Source organism: Siphateles boraxobius, unplaced genomic scaffold, assembly GCF_051911475.1.
Source record: "Siphateles boraxobius isolate OS27281-9 unplaced genomic scaffold, OSU_SipBor_1 41, whole genome shotgun sequence".
Lineage (NCBI taxonomy): Eukaryota > Metazoa > Chordata > Actinopteri > Cypriniformes > Leuciscidae > Siphateles > Siphateles boraxobius.
This window is the reverse complement of record NW_027509042.1, coordinates 33,309,031-33,316,953: the sequence shown is the minus strand read 5'-3', so window position 1 is coordinate 33,316,953 and position 7,923 is coordinate 33,309,031. Positions and strand designations below refer to the sequence as shown.

Genomic DNA, 7,923 nt, shown 5'->3' with positions numbered 1-7,923 from the left:
TAGTTTTATCAATAACCATGCATAAACAATATTCTCTCAAAAATACAAACATGTACATACATGTTGCTCACATATTATGGTAACCCTGTTTGTGCTAAATATAGTTCAATTAAACCTTTGCCATAAATATGTTTATAAGCAACTGAAAAAATCACAAATGTCAGGGCATGTCAAAACATCTCAAGGACCCCAAAAACACCTTAGACCCCAGAGGGTTAACGATTGTCAAAAACCTACTCAGGGAATTTCTGTAAAGTTTGGCTTTTTCATACGGATTCAAATCAGTGCAGAGTAAAATATTTCGTATGGAACCATCCAAATCCTTCTCAACGGTCTGTTGAATGTTCTCGCTGACATTTTCAGTCTTCATCTTATCCAGCTGATAGTGTGGTAATAAATACATCTTCTCAACATACTCCATCCTCGCCCTATCTATTTGCTATAAAGCTTGAAATAAAGGGTATGAGCGGTAAAAGAAATCCGAAAGACTCGTTTCTTGGCCCCATACCAATTTTTTATCGGCCACAAATTTAATTTTAGCTTTTCTCTTTTTCAGTTTGCGGTACTGTTGTTGATTGACCGGAATCGTACCATAGAGGATGTTAAGCGCCACTTCACACAGCGTTAAAATGAATTAGTTGGACGCCGATTGCAAAATAAGATGGCGTTGTTTAGGAGATGCCTTATGTAGCAGTTTTAACACCGGTAGATGTTTACAAAGTCTGGCAGACATGATGATTTATCACAATCTTCTTTTTTTCTGGATATAAACCACTTGTCGGTCGGAAAGCAAACCCGTTCTGAGACAGTATTGTTCAGGAGTTTTTGCTTTATAGTCTATCATTAGACAGCCAAAAGGTTGATTGATTGCGTCGTGATAACATTCCATAAAGTATTTTGTTTTTCCGGGGTACATTTGTCGTCCTTGCACCGCTACTTGATTGGCATCCAGAGGATTTTTAAACAGAATCCGGTAATTAGTGTTTAAGGTTATGTTTTGGCTGGATTTGCCCTGAACAAATACATTTTGCATTATGTAAATAGCGCTGAGATTACGGTGATGTACATACTGTGTGAAAACTCTTTGAAGTTCAGAGTTAGCGCTAGCTTGCTACATTAAGTCATCCACGATTAGAAGATTTGTTTTGATGAAAGGGAGTAAATCATCATTCAGACTCTGGGGTATAAAAAACAATGTTTTCAATTTTCTTGGAAATCAAATTCAGACCTTTTTCCAGGAAAAGTTTTACAAAATAAGACTTTCCAGAATTGGACGGTCCGCTTGGACGGTCCAAGTGATCTGAGGGCGCGGGCGCTTCGGTCTGCACAGGCGCCGGAAGTGATCTCTCGCGCGTGTACGTCACTGTGAAGATGTAAACATATTTATTCATATCGAAATCGTCTTCCATTGCAATTTCCTGTATATCTAAATATGTTTACATCTCACAGTGAAAGGTAACACTTCCGAAATCTCCATGTAAACAATGAGTGACGTACACGTATCACTTCCGGCGCTTGCGCAGACCGAAGCGCCCGCGGGTCTGCTAGAGCAAAACTCATATATATATATATATATATATATATATATATATATATATATATATATATAATCATATAAGATGTAATCACCAGCATCTATTTCGTTCGTCAGCTCCCCCAAATGATCCCCCAGAGGAGGGTCCCAGTCACCGTCCCTAGAGACGAATATAACACTGTCTGTGTCTGAGTATAGCAGGCGGTTGCCGAGTCTGTCCATCAATTCGTACAGCTCCAGTCGGGCGTGCACCGTTGTAAACGCTTCTAGAAACGCGTTAATGTCCCGCGGCTTGCAAACATCCCCATTGGCGGGTTTATGCTGAACGAGAGCTACGTCGCCTGAGACGAATGTGAAATACGTCAACGATTGGTATTACCAAAAACGATTCTGGTGAATTCTTCGGGATCTTTCACCAGAATGGTCTGCGGTAACCCCTCTCGCATCGAGAACCGTCCCCACATACTATTCAGAAGTAGCTTGATAGACCTCTGAGCGGGGTTGGGTTTGATCTTTTCGGGGTCGAGCTAAATTCCCTCTTTTTCAAAATAGTCACGAATGTAGGCCTCTTTCTCAGCGTCCGTGACAACATTCGATGGGTACCCCGACGCTTGTTGTTTCAATCGCAAAAACATTTTTACGTAATCGCCAAACAATGAATCTCACCGCTGTGGAAAATGCCAAACCTAATATCTCTTGGCCACCACATACTCCTTCTCTATGGTTTTTAAAAGCTTGTTGCTAACCCAACACCCCGAAAGGGATCTCTGCTAGTCTGTGTGGCTGCAGCTCATGGTCTGGTTTTGGTCGCGAGCGCAGGTTTGACATAACGAGAACATGAGTTTTCCACCGCATCTGTAAGGGAGAACCGGATGCAATAATTTGCGGGGTGGGTACACGGTTGCTTTGATAAGACCATCATTTTCAATTGGTTCAAGATCTTTGAAAATGGTTTTGGGGGGATCGATCGGATAGCTTTTCTTGGCCTGACAGAAGGGGTATAAGCTGGTAAAATCGAAGTAAATTATTTTATCGCCTAATCGTGCAAATTAGCCACATGTCTCCGATTTTCATAACGCGTTTCAAAATTGTAGAAAATGTATTTCTCATAAGATTCCTTGGGAGTTAGGGGCTGTATGAAGCATTGATGTGACCCCTCACCCTGTAGAACTTCACAACAATGGATGCAGCGGTCGGGTGCTCATATGTGGGTTGTTTTCTTGCTCCCCTCTTTAACGTCGTAGCGTCTATTACATAGTTTGCAATATTTTATAACGTCACAAGGGGGGTTTTCCTGACCAGAAGGCATTTTTTTTATGCATTTTGAAGCAATAGCTCAATTTACAGTAACGCAAACAATTAGGGCAATGTATGGTTCTTTTAGGTAACAATCAGCACATACCTTGCAGACGTGCTTGCAATGATGGTTTCTACGACGTGTAACTTGTATAACTAAATTGGCACACGTATTTTGCTCCGATGAATGCGGTCAAATTCAATATCATATAGTAATGATCATCATGCAGATAGAGGCACATCTGTTATATTATTTTCATGTTATCACTGTGAAGCTGCTTTGATACAATCTGTATTGTAAAAAGCGCTATATAAATAAAGGTGACTTGACTTGACTTGACACCGTTTTTGGATGGGGGTCATCCTGATTTTTGTACGTTTCTAAGGCCCCGGCATTCGACCTGTGAAAAATAACGATTTTAATGCCTAGCGCACGTTCAAATGAGGCTATGTCGCTAAGCGCGATTCGGTCTTGGATCGAGAACCCTGCGTTGTTTTAGATGGCGTAGGCCAGTTTTTCTAACTCGCTCTCTGGTAATTGTGGGCTAAGAAAATGGGCGAGACAGATAGAAAAGCATAATTTATTTGAAATATTTGTGGGGGAAAATAAACTCGTCTTTTTTCTTTTGATCACCTGATCAACTGCCAAATCTGTGAGTTTACGATGACGACCAGTACCTCCTTGTCTGTTCATGATGACGGTAGCGTCGATCTCAACCGCATCGTCCGATAATAGCGGTTCGTTGCTCTGTAAAACTTTTTCCATTTGATTGAAGAACGTATAGATGTCATAATTATTTCCGTGGGTTAAAACAGTGTTAATGGTCGATTGCATAGTGGGCGCCGACAAGGTCATATTGATTACGGAGGCATCGCCGCCGATATCTCTAGCGAAGGTAACAATTTCGTTCAACATGTCATGTAAGAAAATATGATAAGCAGCCAAATCTGTACTGTTAATCACTCTCAGACTCATGGTCCTTCTCAACGAGACGCTATTGAAACGAGGCTGTGGTAAAATGTGATAGCCATTTACGAACCCTCTCTCCCGAATCAACGCATCAATGTCCGTACGACTTAATCGGGCATCTATAGGAGAATCAGCCTCAGTAGTCGTCGGTTGTGAAGTATTGTCATTACCTGCTGCGGGAGTCGCATTGGTAGTCGTGGGTCGTGAAGTATCAACATTACCTATAGGGGGAGAGACATCGAATTCAGGCATGCGTACATTACCGTCATTACCAGGAGCGATCTCTGTGCGATTACACTCAGGACCTGTAGGGGGATCAGTGCTGGGACATGTTGGGGTATGACTGATATTTAAAGCGTCGCCATATTGTACAACAGGATTGTTGCGTACGTTTAATAGTTCTTGCAAACGGTCACCCACATTGAAATTTGGAGTTTGATTTACAGCTAATTCTAAAAGAGCCAAATTAGTACTGTGTTGTGACAGATCATCATTAAAAGACACTTCTACAGAATCCGGATACATTTGTTGTAATCTATTGTGCACATAATCGTATCCCTCAATTTCAAGGGCATCCTGTAACAGGTCTGCTATAGTATAGTCTGATTGACAACTATCCGTGTCACCTGCACAAAACATTTTTCATAGAGTATAATGCTAAAAACATTGGGCAATCAAACAATGTAAAATCATAACATGATAGGTGGTGATGGTGCAGTGGATAACACATGCCTTTGGTGTGAGAGACCCAGGTTTGAATCCACTGTGAGACACCAATGTGTCCCTGAGCAAGACACTTAACCCCTAGTTGCTCCAGAGGCGTGCGACCTCTGACAAATAGCAATTGTAAGTCGCTTTGGATAAAAGTGTCAGCTAAATGAATAAATGTAATGTAAATGTAAATAGGTAAAAAAAAACGAGTACAATCAAAGTTTAATGGAATACAAGTACAAAAATGGTTATGTCCATACATAAACGGGGACATCTATCTTGAATACCTCTCATTGCACATGACACACAGAAGATGAACCATAAGCCTTCTTTCGCAATGGTTTTCGTTTAACCCTCTGGGGACTAAGCTCTTTTTGGTCCGTTTTCTCTATTTTTACATTTGGGCTTATAAACTATATGTAATGGAGATTGAACACTATGTGTTTGGTATCTATGGATTCAGAAGACCCTAAGCTAACATAAATATGCATGTAATATGTTTATAAAGGACGTATGAGTGAAAATGTACATTAAACTAGAGGATTTCAAAAACGTGCAAAAACGTGTGAAAACCACACATTATACAACAATAGTGAACAATTTTTGAACAAAAAATAAACTTTATCAAAGCCTTTGCTTGACAGACATGTGTAATTGTTAAATAAAATGTGTAAAGAAGAATGAAAAATTTAACTTTATTTACAGATAGTCCCAGGCGTTTTTCTTAGGAATGCTTAGAATTTTCTAAGCAATCCTTTTTCCTTGTCACTCTCCAGTAATTGTTCTAGAGCTTGTTCCACCGTAAATCGTTTATTGCTTGCCATCATAAAAGCACTAAAACAATAAATAATGCTATAATTGTATGTGTACATATATGTATTATAATTGTTCTGTCTCTCTATAATATCTCAGCCTTGTTTATACTCGACGCGTCCGTTCGCTTTCTGTCGTCTCTGCCACTCAATGCTGTTGCGTAATAGTATATAGTACCACCCCTTGCAAGGCTACAGAGTCCTCCGATTTTCTAGAATATGTCATGGTAACCTTCCTCTGACTGGGTAAGAAAAATATTCCTCCATCGGCCATTTTTCCATTGGTTGTTGCTCGTGAATCTGCCAAACAACATCGATTTCATTGGCCTTTGACGTAGTGGTATTGCACAACAAGGAAGTGTGCATACAAGCCGGGTAAGTTTGTTATCACTGTTTTCAGCGGAATCTGAGCAAAAAAGACCGCACCTCTCTATCATTAATAGTTTTTAAGATAATTACAAATTTGTAAAAGTATGCCTTTTTGGGCGGTACCGCCCAATCCGTCCCCTGAGGGTTAATATGGAAAAGGTGCGAGCAAAATTCTCGTTGTTGTCTGCATGCATATTATGGATTCGATTCTCTACCTCATGATGCTGATGATATAAATCATTGATTATACCCTGAATATGTTGAACCAGTGTTTCCAGAATATAGCGATCCTGCGCATCGATACGTCTACAAACCTGATCAATGAACTGATCCAATCTGTTACCTGTCTCCTGCACTGCTGCCAAATGTGTACGAATTTGATTATTCAGAATATCAAATCTGTTAATGAGCGTGCGAATCAGAGTTTCATCATTCAATGACATATCATTCCTGTGAGTCTCTGGCTGTGATGCTGGCTGCTCGACACCCTCATCGTCTGTTTCTTCCGCCGATTCGTGAAAAGGATACGGTGTTTGCCGCTCTCACACTGTAGCCTGATCGTAGCGATCGCTCGTCCAAGACCCTCTTTCCCAAGCATTCAATTGTGACTCAGTCCAGTTAGTCACGTCATCCGTGCTTCTACCCGCCACGACTGTATAGAAAAAAGAATTATAACATGACCTACATTTTTAAACAAAAGCAGAAAAATATTAATAATAATAAGTTAAATATTAAAAAATTAGATCGTCTTACCATCAATCAGTACGGTCTCAGGACTAGAACCATCAATGTTTCTCCTCTTTCTCGAAGGTTCACCGCTTGGTCCCGGACTCAGGTCTGAATCCGAATCAAGGTTTAGTTTTATGTTACTAGGAACTATTTCCCCCGCAGTTCGTGCCGACTCAGAATTAGAAGCACATTTGTCTCTCCTAGCTGCTACGCTGACACTAGGGTGCTGTTCTTCATCGTCATGAGTCAGATCTATAAAACCGGGAGAGGTTACAAATTGGACCAAATCTATAAAAAAAAGAAAAAAGAAAAAGAATAATTAAAATAGTCGTAAACATTAAGAAGATTACACAAATGTGTTTATTATTTACCATTGTCTTTTCCATCTAAATCAAATAGCGGTGCAGATACTGTGAATTGAAAACAGAGGACAAGATTAAAATGTATGAATTTAATTTATAAAATTATAAAGATTAGAAAATATAACGATATTTCCGTACATATATGGATCGCATCGAAGGCGTTCTGTTCAACGCTTGACCCTGTGGGAATATAAATCCTGTTATGATTGAAAACATATGGTGAGCTGTTTTATATTCACTAACTGTAATTAATAAAATCACATATTCATACAACAATCGGTAACTTGGACCTCTCCCTCCAGTCTTGAGAGACGTACTTGCGCTTGAGTCTATAATGTTCTTTTGCTTGTTTGATGACACGCCCCAAAACCCACGAAAATACACAAACGCACCTACACACACACACACACACACACACCCACACACACACACACCACACACACACACACACACACACACACACACACACACACACACACACACACACACACACACACACACACACACACACACACACACACACACACACACACACACACACAGCCACATACACACACAGACACACGCATACGCACACGCACACAGACACAGACACAGACACAGACACAGACACAGACAGACCCTCACAATCCGGGCCATCAAGTGAAAAGACCGCCCTCACTAACTGCGCCAAAGTATAAATGGCAATTAAATACAATTAAATAAAGACAATTAAATCTTAAAATTACTACTATTGGTTCTATTTATACTTATTTTGTGTATAAAAAAAATCATGTCAATATATTTTGTTTCAGGAATAGATTTTAAAGCAGCCCTTCTCATGTTGTCAGCCTTGTTCAGAGAGAAGCGTGAACACTTTGTTGTGCTTGGGTAGGTGCGCAAATGTTTCTCTGTCTTTGACTCGAATGTCTATCATAAATGCTTTTTATAATTATTGAAATATATTTACAGCCCACATACCAATGGGGTGAATAATATGCATGTAGATTATTTCTCTACATCAGTTAACATGTATGATCATAAAATCTGATTGAGATGAAATCTATTTTGTGCTTTTGTCTTTTAGAGTAAACCATCTTCATCATATCCAACTGTTCAAGTACAGGAAGCCACTGACTGGAAAAATGTGCTTACAAGAAA

The 7,923-nt window shown here is 39.8% G+C and overlaps 1 long non-coding RNA gene across 1 annotated transcript; it reads right to left on the bottom strand.

The window, feature by feature from the left end:
- Positions 1 to 6,223: 6,223 nt before the first annotated feature.
- Positions 6,224 to 7,130, bottom strand: LOC143707269 (uncharacterized). Its single transcript, XR_013193147.1, has 4 exons — positions 6,922 to 7,130; positions 6,793 to 6,831; positions 6,446 to 6,709; positions 6,224 to 6,344 (listed from the first exon to the last, which is right to left on the bottom strand). It is a non-coding gene; the product is annotated as an uncharacterized LOC143707269 (long non-coding RNA).
- Between the last annotated feature and the right edge of the window lie 793 nt (positions 7,131 to 7,923).